The following is an 11,828-nucleotide window of genomic DNA, read 5'->3' on the forward strand; positions in this document are numbered from 1 at the left end:
ACATAATCACCAATCTCTTTTCTTTGTCCTATAAGAGTGTGTCCGTCTGTGGTAGGGCAAGTGGTGAATGGACATGGCACTTTTCTACCCATTAGCACCTCATGAGGGGTTAACCCATGTGCTGCATTTGGTTAGATCTCATGTTGAACAGTACCCATGGTATGGCGTCTAGCCATTTCAGGTTTAGTTCGCTACATATTTTTCCCCAATTGTTCCTTGATTGTCCTATATGCTCTTTCCACCAGTCCCTGGGAGGCAGGGTGATAGACTGAGCTGTATTTGTGTTTGATCCCAAACATTTCCTCAACCTTCTGAAGGTCCTCACTTGTGAAGTGGGTACTATTATCTGATCTGATGGTTCTTGGCAACCCATATCTGGGCATGAGTTCTTTAACCAGCCATTTAATTACTTCCTGTGCTGTTTCCTTCTGAATCACTTGTATTATCCTCACTCTTACTGTCTACATTTTGTACAACTTTCTTTTTCCCAGTCTTAGCTTTAGTTGCTGCTTCTTGCTTTATCTTCTTTTTTTTCTTCTCTGTCTCGTTCATGTGTTTGCTTATCAGCGCGAGTTTCTGCTCCAGGTCTGCTTGAGTGATGGGAGTGTCTTCTGCATTGTCTGGGGCGATGCTTACACCTATGACCCCGCTTTTAACAGTCATTAGAGGGGCCTGTATATCTTGTCCCCTAGTTTGGGCCCCCCTTTTTCAGCTTCTTCCTCCTCTACTTTGGTTGCTTTATCCTGCTCTTTTCTGCTTTTCTGCGTTGTTTCTGGCTGAGTTGGTTTCAGCGTTTTCGGCATAGTCTGTAACATTTCGAAAAACCAGACGGCCATGGTGGCCTGTCTGTCTGCCTCTCGTTCTGCTTTTCGTATCTGTGATTTCTTTGTTAGACATCCCGTCTGTCCAACTTTTTCTCCCACCTTAGCCGCTTTAATGTGGGCTTGTGCCTCATATTGTTCTAGTAGTTGTGCGCTGGGTGGTGGATCAGTCCACGCCCCTAGCAGGCCTTCTTCCTGCATTTCATGTGCCCAAATCACTAATTAATTTTTCTTTGCCAATTTATTTATTTCTCCGGGCAGAGTCCTGTATACTCTTAACATTAGGGCTTTGTGCAGGACCCTGCCTAATGTGTAATGGGGTAGTTTTTGCCAGATCTATCACTGCTTTAATTTTATCAGACATTTTCAAGACACACTTTGTTCACATACACTGACGCGCCAACCAAGTGGACTCTAGGTCCGGGGGAGGGCGGGGAACTCAGCTACGGAAGAGGTTGGGGCCCTGTCGGGTCACCCAATGTCAACCGCCGGGTTTCTGATCACCTCGAGCGAGAACAATACAGCAGGCTTCTACCCACACGGGGCGGCTGTACCTTCACTTCAAATCTCGCTCAGGTATCACTCCCCGAGTGTCCCCCTTTTACTCTGGAGGCACTATACAGTGTTCTAGGTCCCTGACCTTATCTCTTATCCCTTATATTCTTCTAGGCCTACCCCATTTGACAAGCAAACACACTGGTTTCGGAGCCTGGTGTGTGTGTGTGTGTGTGTGTGTGTGTTTGTTTTTTTTTTCAAACTTCCACACAGGCAGAAAAGTCTCGAAAACCAGGAAACCACCCCACAGTTTGTGAAAAACAACAAATCTTTCCCTGTGTCCTTATTCTTTCTCTTACTTATTTCTTCCTAAATTTGCGACAACTCTCCGTTTTTACAGGAAAGAAAAAGACGGTCCCAGACTCGTTCTTTTGATTACGTCTTATTTTGTCCAAATGGTTTTGCTGTACTAAACTAGGACACTTATTTTCTTTCCCTTGTGGTGTTTCTCTATGTGTTTTAAACATTACATGTGAAACACATTCATTGCATGGTATGCCACAATACAATTATATTTTCTCATACTTCTTAGTAGCCAATGTCTTTCCCTGTGTGAGTTTATCCAACTCTCCCAACCATATGCCCCCTCCATCAGTTATCGGGGGCATCTTATCCACTAGGGCTTGTACATCACCCAAATTCCATGGTTTATATCGGCTCCCCTGACCCCTATGCGACTGCACGAGTGGACACTGCAATCGGGACCTAGCCCGTGTCTGAGGAGGGGGCCCTGCCCCCCCTCTCTTTCCCTGGGGATAACAACAACTCTGCTTCTCTCATTGCTTCAGTGGCGGAGGTTAGTAAAGCCCCCGCCACACACTCCTCTCTCTCTACCTCCCTCTCCCTCGTCTTCCCAGCGTCCCTGGGCTACGCCCATTGCTCCCACATGGTAGGTATCTAATATCTCATTATCATCTTCACACACCCCCACAATGAGCCTGTGATGACCACTGGCCTCTCCCCCTTTTTCCGCTGTTTCGGCTTCGGCCGCGCCCCTCTAGCTCCCCGTTGTCTGGCTAATCACTGTTTAAACGGGATTTCTTCCTCGTCCTCCTCCTCCGGGGAGCTAGGCCCTTCATTCACAGTCTCTATTCTCCCCCGTGATCGGGTTGCTATCTTGGGGGCGCTGGGCACCGTTGCTGTTTCAATTTGAAATTTACCATCCGTAATGTTTAATACCGGATATAATCCGCCCTCACACTGTCCCTGTGGCTGTGGGCTACATCTTCCCACCTCGTATGGAGGAGGATCATTTTTTTCTATCTGGGGTCCCCCTGTCTTTTTCTCTTTTTCCTCTTTCATGCAATGAACAAGCCCTTGCCACATGATGGCATAATTATACCATCTTAGTCGATCTTCCTCAGCTTGCCTTATAGTCTTATTCCATTTCCTCTGTGACATCAACCCACATGTCTGTCTCTTTTTCTCTGCCCCTACTCGCTTTTCCTTACAAATTTTTTCCTGCTTCCACAGATACCTCCCCAACAGAACGGCGTCCTCCGCCTTTCTCTCTCCCCTTATAATAGCTTCTTCTAACCTCCTTTGTTCTTCCTCCCTTCGTCTCGCCTTTGCCTTGGGACCCTCATTTTTTTTGGTTCGTCATCATTTGTATCAGTATGTCGCTCTGCTTCTGCAGGGACTTCCACTGCGGTCCGCCCCCGCTTTTTTCTCCTTCTTCTTTTTCCATTCTACCTTTTACGTCTCCTGTCTATCTGTTTGGGACTCCAACCCTTTACTCTATTTGATCTATTGTTTAGGGACTCCAACCCTTTACTCTATTTAACCTATTGTTTAGGGACGCCAACCCTTTACTCTTTAACCTATTGTTTAGGGACTCCAACCCTTTACTCTATTTAATCTATTGTTTAGGGACTCCGACCCTTTACTCTATTTAACCTATTGTTTAGGGACTCCAACCCTTTACTCTATTTGATCTATTGTTTAGGGACTCCAACCCTTTACTCTATTTAACCTATTGTTTAGGGACTCCAACCCTTTACTCTTTAACCTATTGTTTAGGGACTCCAACCCTTTACTCTATTTAACCTATTGTTTAGGGACTCCAACCCTTTACTCTATTTAACCTATTGTTTAGGGACTCCGACCCTTTACTCTATTTAATCTATTGTTTAGGGACTCCGACCCTTTACTCTATTTAACCTATTGTTTAGGGACTCCAACCCTTTACTCTATTTAATCTATTGTTTAGGGACTCCGACCCTTTACTCTATTTAACCTATTGTTTAGGGACTCCAACCCTTTACTCTATTTGACGTGTACCTCCTTTGGGAGAGTTTTCCCAGCCTTAACCTCACCCCCTCGTCAAGAGAGTGAGTGGGTGCGCCACTACCTAGGATCTTAGACAGAGGACTCTAACCTCTTCTACCGATTATCTCCTTTTTACTCTACCGTAGGGGACTTCAACCCCTCCTCTTTTGTTAAACTGGCCGCCTTCTCCTTCCCGAGCTTAGTACAATTTAGTCATTCAGTCCAATATGCAGATTTCGTTAAAACAGGTTCTGCTTACTGTAGTAGACCAACAGCGCTACCTAGTGGTGGTTAAGCTAGGCTCTCATATACCCCGGATGTTGACGGCTGCGACAGTCGGAGAGCTACAATAAAGAGGACAAGACGTTGGGAATTGGTCTTCGGCTCAAATCACTGTTATGGATATATTAGCAGTATAGGATACATCCAGATAATATAGCGAATATATTACATTTACCTTATTCGTGTTATGGGTCGACCCCAAGCTCGGGAGGTGTCGGCGGGCAGCCACACTGTCCAATTAGGACCGCTTCTTCACATCCCGGACGAAGCCCCCAATTTGTCGAGAATCACCTTCGTGGTCCTCGTTCCCGAGTCCGTTGATGTGAAGAAAACAGCCACCACGTCTTAGGAGATTAAAATGATTTTATTGAGTACAGATCTGGAGACACACTGCCAATCCGTCGTGTGTGTCTGACTTTCTTTGTGTGTGAGCTTCTTTATATGCTAAACCTCCCTTGTTCATTCATCAGACATGGCCTTGATTTTCCTGTCCACTATGCTTGGTCAATGCACCCTTTCATGGTTGAGCTTTAGGGAGTGCTCATCCTGTTTGGATCTGCAGCTCTTAGCCGGGGGCCCTCCTTGCACCAGACACGGTATCTCTCCCAAGGCCCCAGGGGGGGGGGCAACCCCCTACCCACATTCAGTGCGAGGCATGCAATATATTTCGTCTACATGAATGTGTCTTCTTCACCCTCTGTTCTGGTTACATACATTGGTTTCATACAGAGTAATACAAATACACTCGGTTTATATTTAATATCACTTAACACCGGCCGCGCTGAAAATGCATGGAGATCGGCACCGCTTGGCCTTGGGTCCAAACTTTGAGTGGTCAAAACGCAGGCCGTGGGCCTGAAGGCAGCTGTCGCAGGAACAGTTGGATGAAGAGGAAGTCGGGCTTGTGGTCTCCAGGGAGATCCAGCATCCTGTCCATAAGTTCAGACGGCTTACTGTTACCGAGGCCTTGTAGAGAGAAAAGCCGACTGGCCCGCTCAGCGTCAAAGTTCAAAAGTTTTCAACAGGTGAGTCTTGAATGTCTCGTATTTATCCTGCTGCGGAGGATTTTTGAGGAGGCTCACCACTCTGGTTGCTTGCTGTTGAATTGCCGAGAGCTGACACCACATAATAGTATTTTGTGGCGTCGGCGGTGATTTCCCGCAATGCGAACTGCGCTTCTGTCTGGGCGAACCAAGCCGAGGCTGACGTGACCTCTCCCAGAACTCCGGCGCAGCTCGAGAGAAACTCCATTAGTCGTCATGTTCTGAAAGTTTCTGGAAACGTCCAGAACGTCTGCTGGACCGATGTAGAAGTTGCAGTAAATTAGAGACGGACAATCTGTCTCACTGACTATACTAACGCGTGTGTCTTTTTTTTTCCTCAACCAACAGCGAGAGCAACATCGCGCTGCTCCATGAACTATAATGTACTTAAAACGGGACACATGTCTCAGTTGGGAGCCATCTTGTTTATTGCGAAATGTGAACAGCGGTACGGGTGCTGTGTAGGGACAGAACAGACCGCAGTTTAGAAAGGTTCCAGATAGGTGTGTGTGTCGATCCCCATTGCTACCGCCTCCCGTGGTGGGGCGGAACTTTCCTTTAACTTCTACAAGAGCGTCGGACCTGTTTACCGTAGATTACCGTAGAAGTTAAGGGAGAGTTCGATTATATTTCCCTCCTGTCTCCCGAAAGACCTGTTGTGTTCGTGTGCGTCCAGAGAAATGCAAGTTGTGCTGTTTACGTACCGGATGTAACGTCGCTGCATTGTTAGGTTTCTGTAATTAATGAGTAGTAGAAAGGCACCGAGCTAACGGTTAGCAGCTAACAGCTTTCACATTTGTGCTTATGCTTCCGAGAGTATTTACCAGTTGTAATTTATGTATAATGTTGCCAATGATTACTTTGTATTGTTTCATTTCAGAACCACACACACACACACACGTCAATAAACATCGTTGAAGATAACATCTTTGCATTCTTGCAGATGCACCACAGTGGTCACATACTCCCAACTAGCTACAGTTACAGTCCAAGCTATCAATCCTCCATTACACTGCAGCTACAGAATGCAAACGCAATATGTTACATCTCCCCGCTTAAACAAAAATAAACATTTACGGAAATTTACTTGTGTCAATAAACAAACCACCTGTTTTATGTCTAAATGTGATTCTACACACAATAACTTGGAAGGAGTGTTTACCAGCGCGTCACTTTATCAAGGTGAGAAAAACAACTCAAAACATCAAACTCAGCTCAAACTCAAACACATAGATTCAGTTTATTAGGAGGCTTCACGACTCTGCCCTGCCTAGTAGTAAGCTGTTCAGCTGGCCGGGCTTGAGTGGGGCTCAAAGGTATTTTAGGTGGTGAGTGTGGTGAAGATGTCTTGTGTGACATACCATAACTCTTGCAGAAGTCTTTAAATTCCTCTGAAGAATACTGCGGACCATTGTCTGTCTGTAGAGTGACAGGGATGCCATGCCTGCTGAGCTGAGCTTTCAGAGTCTCTATGGTGGTGTGACTGTGCCTGTCTTTCAGTTCATTAACTTCAATAAATTTTGATTAGTAATCCATTGGAGAATATACTGTTTGCCTTCAAACTCAAACAGATCTGATGCCACCTGCTCAAATGGCAGCTCTGGCGTTTCTGTTGGCTTGAGTGGTTGTCTGGGCAGTTTATTTTGGAAATCAGCACACTTGCTGCAATTTCTGACTATTTCTTTGATTTCAGCACTCATGCCTGACCAGTATAGCACTTCATGGGTTCGCCGTTTACTCTTCAATACCCCTAAGTGAGATTGGTGTATAAGCGTTAGCATGTGCTCTCGCATGTTGGGGGGCACTACTATATATAGTCCTTTGTATACAGCTCCATCAGATAACACAAGCTGGCTTCTCGAGTCCCAATATGGCTGAACAGGAATTGGCACTTCCTGTCTGTGTTCTAGCCAACCATGCTGAACTGTCTGTTGGAGACAGCTTAGCTCTTCTTTTGTGCGCTGCTGCTTGACAAATGTGACATTTGTTGAAGTTGAGCCTCAGATTGCTGTCTTGACTACTCTGCGCAGGATTGCATCGTGCTCCTCCACTGTGGGGGCTACTATGAGAATATCATCCATCACACTGATGATTCCACCGATGCCCTCGAGCATTTCGTCCATGATACGTTGGAAAATGTTCGGTGTGCATTTTAGTCCAAATGGGAGTCTCAGCCATCTGTACCTTCCAATCGGTGTATTGAAGGTTGTGAGAAAGGATGATGCTTCATCCAGCGCTATCTGAAGAAATTCAGATTTAGCATCCAGGACTGAGAAGACTTTGGCACCAGATATGGTGGAAACAACCTCCTCTATGGTGCGCATGGGGTGGTACTCCTTCTTTATGACTTTATTTAAATCACTTGGATCTATGCAGATTCTTATCTTACCATTACGCACTACGGCTACCATAGAGCTCACCCACTCTGTAGGTTGGTCAACTTTGGTGATGTAGCCATCTTTCTCCATCTCATGTAGTTTCTCCACTATCTTTTCTCTGAATGCAGCTGGTTGGCGGCAGACAGGATGTACCATGGCCTTTGCATCTGGATCAATTTTGATTGTGTATGTACCTGGGAGGGTTCCGGTGGTGCGTGTCAGTTCTGGGAACTCATCAAGTCCAGCTGGTACACTCTGTGTTGGAATGGCGACATCAGTACTGCTCGATTTTTTTCTTTTTTCAGTAGTGGTTTTTAGTGAGTCCAGACAAACAATCAGGCCTAAAACCTCAGCTGTACCAACACATTGCACATTTTCCTGTGCAATGTCCACCACAATTTCAAACTCTGCGCTCACTTCACAGTTCTTGTGTTTGATCAGTAGATCAACTGCAGCGAAAGGCTTTAGCTTGTGGTTGGAATAAGAGCGAAGTACTGTGCTAGAGCATTTTAGCTCCCCTGTGTGTATGAGGAACTGGTATCTGTCTAGGGTCAGTGTATTGCATTTGGCACCTGTGTCAGTCCTGAAATGTAATTCCTGAGACATAATTTCCAAGTTTACTTTCCATTTGTCATCTGCAGGACTATCAGTCTGTGTCAGATTTATGTGTAGAATGTCCTCATCTAGCGAATCCTGACTTGGTTCAACACTCACTGAATTTACTGCACGTTTGCGACACACAGCCACCCAGTGATTTGTTTTTTTTTACAGTAGGAACATACTGAGCTTTTAGCTGGGCACTTTCCTTTGCGCTACTTGTGCTGGGGGTCTTTTCCACAACTTGGGCAGCTTTTGGGTTGGTTGACTGATGCCTGCCTCTGATGTGTGAGTTTTGACTGTCCTTAACTGTATGTTAACTTATGAGGTGCTGGGTACTTTGCTTCGCAGATACTATTGATACTTGTGAATCGTCCTCTCTGACGATTTTTATTTGTTTCTATGACATTTCAAACTGCTGAGAGATTTCTATAGCTTTAGGTAGTGTCGGGTCCTCACCTTTGTCCAGCAGTCTTTATGAGACCCTTTTTTCTCTAACTCCTGTGATTATGGTGTCAATCAACATGTCATCTGGGTCAGCGTACTCACAGTCCATGAGTCTCAAATCCTTAAAGTGTGGCGGGGAGAAGAATTGATGAGTATAGTATATTAGAAAGTTATGTCTACTACTATGCAAGTTACGACCATATGCTAGCTGTTTGACAATGCCACTCTCACACACAGGGGTGAGAGACCCTCAAATACATCAAGTAGTTTAAGGCTGGGTTGCCTACACACGTCCTGTCCAACTAAATGAACCTAGACAGAGGCTGTGGTATCAAAAATGTACGACAGTGTTTATTTACATACAGTTGTTTTTAAAATGACACAGATTTTCCCATATGGACACAATCAGAAAAATAACATACACTAAGGCAGGGGTAGAGCATGTGATTGTGGGCCTGTTGGCTTGGAGGGCTCCTTAGCTTGGTGAGCTCCTAACCTGAGGTCTAGGCTACCTCAGAGCAAGTGTTACAATAAATAAGAAATATCATGTTCGCTATAGTACATCACAGCAAACATTAGAATAGTAGAATATCACACCAAATATCAAATATCATGCTGTCTGTTCATAGAATCAATAGACACACTCACTGCAATCAGTGGCACACTTCTCCTATGGTTAACAAGCCAGGCATAAGGCTCTGGCAAGCGGTGGCTCCAAATCAACCCACGCAGACCCACGTACATACAAACAAACAAAACAGGGCAAGGCACAAAGGCAAAGCAAATTAGGAAAACTAAGGTTGGGAAAAACAGTGGCAGTCGCTGGACACTACCTGTGGCCAGAGATTAAAATTAGCGATTTGCACAATTCACAAAGCATCATCAGTATTCACTATTAGTATTAACTATGTGTAGCCTAGACTAATTCACGTTCCCAGAGCTGCTGGGTTCGTAACCCGTCTTCATTGATGCATTATGCATTCAGTCATGCTCGGAGACAGTCGCTACAAGTGATAAAACATTGCAATTAAATAAGGTCAATTGAATAAACATACTAGTCAACCAGCACCAAACGTACCGAGTGCTGTTGGGTTGGTAACCTGGCTTCCCTAGCCTCTGCCTTCTGTCCAGGCAAACCAAGGCGGCCGACACTGGACAACACTGGGCTGCCGCCTGCAACACAGGTCGACTTGTCTGCTGCACTGTGAGCACTGAGCTAGTTAGCAAACACTAGCTTGACAAGGTTCGTACGGTCATGAAAAACCTGGAAAAATAATGGAATTTTAAAATGCAATTTCCAGGTCCTGGAAAAGTTATGGAAAATAATATTTTTTCAGAAGTTTTGGAAAAGTCATGGAAATATATCTAAAGTTTCATCAATTAATCCAAACAAAATCGATGTGTCATAATAAAATGTAAATTGCCACGGACCGTCGTGATATTTTGGTGGTGTGAAAAGTTTATTCAGTCTGGCTCAGTCTGTGTTACTGGGCATGCGGCATGCAAGCGCCTAGGAACTGCAGGCACGCCCACTAGCCTGCAGTTGCTTTTGCTAGCAAACGGATGATTTCAACAAAATGCCAGGGAAGTGCAACTTCAACAATACATGGCTTTTTAAGGGTAAATACCAATTATGGCTGGCAAAAGACACTGACCTAAGACGTGCTAAATGCAAACTGTGCTGTAAAACATTTGACATTTCAAATCAGCGCTCGTTAGCCACTTGAAGGGAAAAAAAACACAAGACTGTAGCCGCAGTTGCTAGCAGCGCAATACCCATAGGTGAGTTTATGAACGCGGATGCTGTGAGGACATCCAGCAACATTACTACAGTTTCCACAGCAACAAAGCATACAACTTTGGACGTTTCTGCAAAAAATGAAGTCCTCAAAGCGGAGATACTGCGGGCACTAAAAATCATGAATTCACACTACTCATTCAAGTCATCCAAGGACACGACCCGTGTTTTCGCCGCCATGTTCCCGGACAGCCAGATTGCAGCGAAATTTACCTGTGGTGAGAACAAGTGTGCCTATGTCTGTACTTTTGGGCTTGCTCCGCACTTTAAAAGAATCTTACAGAAGTGTCCCAACAAAAGGCATATGTAGTGCTGTTTGATGAAAGCCTAAACCACCATTTACAGTCCAAACAAATGGATTTACATGTGAGGCGGTGGGATGGAGCAGAAGTAAAGACTAAAGACTACACATTGAGTTCCAGACTTTGCATATTCCGTCTCTAGTTTTAGGAGTGGAAGTTAATTTTGGAAGATTTATTTAATTTATTTATGTTATGTCTTTTTTTTATATTGACAACTCATGTACTGATTACTGAGTAATCAGTAGTTAGCACTGGCATTCCTACCCCAATGCACTATTTCTCTCTGTTTATCTCTGACAGAAAATTTGATGGCATTTTTATCTTTTGAGACATTGACAAAAATGTTAAACCGTTGGAATTAAAATATGAGAAAATCTATCTAAGTGTGCCTGTCTGGTGTTTTTTTTTTGTTTTAGAGAGGCACCATACATTTCAGATGTAAATCTAATTGTACTTAGTGTTACGATAATTCGTTTTCGGTGGTCCCATTTGTAAGATTCAACTTAGAGATGAGAGAGACATTGGTTGTAAATGAACTCTTTACTTAGAACTTAGCAAAGTTAGGATACTCAGCCATCAGGCTACATCTGCGTTTCCTCCAGTTCGGCTCATACTTAACATTACTTCCTAGTCTCGTCTCGTGAGAGCCCCCTCATCAAAGACTAACCAGAGAGCATGCGCATTAACATAAGTCCCAATACATTACACCCCTTTCCCCCAGTCAACAAAATCTGCCAAGTGGCGAGGAGGGTGCCGGTCTCTTGCCGGATGTTGTAGAGGGGTAGTGGGCACAGGAATGGACACAGGACCAGAGGGATCTTCAACAGACCTGCTGGTCTCTGGTCGTGGCGTTTCAGACGAGGTAGACTCGAGCGGCCCATCTTCAGGTGACTGCTCATCAGGAACAATGGATTCTCCAGCGACCACATCCGTGTGTGCAGTCGCTCTACCACGCAGCTGATCCACGTGGCATTGATGCATTTGCCCATCAGGAGTCTGCACTCTATATGAAACTGGGCCAGTAGGATCGGCTATCACGCCAAGGACCCATTTGTGTCCCCCAGTGTAGCTCCTCATGTAAACAATGTCCTGTGGCCTAAAACATCGGTTTGGGCCTTGAAGCTTTTCTGCACTCACCTCTTGCTTGAGGTGCATCTCATTTTCATAATCAGGATGAAGGCGATCAAAGGCCATGGTAAGACGCCGGTTCATGAGAAGCGGCGGACTAAAAGCAGACATCCGCAAGCCCTGTGCGGGCCCTGAACTCCTTCAGAGGAACACCTCTGAGCCACTGGTTCAGATATGTGGACGACACATGGGTCAAAATCCAAACACAA

This window comes from Lampris incognitus, chromosome 2 (assembly GCF_029633865.1).
Source record: "Lampris incognitus isolate fLamInc1 chromosome 2, fLamInc1.hap2, whole genome shotgun sequence".
In the NCBI taxonomy this organism is placed as follows: Eukaryota; Metazoa; Chordata; class Actinopteri; order Lampriformes; family Lampridae; genus Lampris; species Lampris incognitus.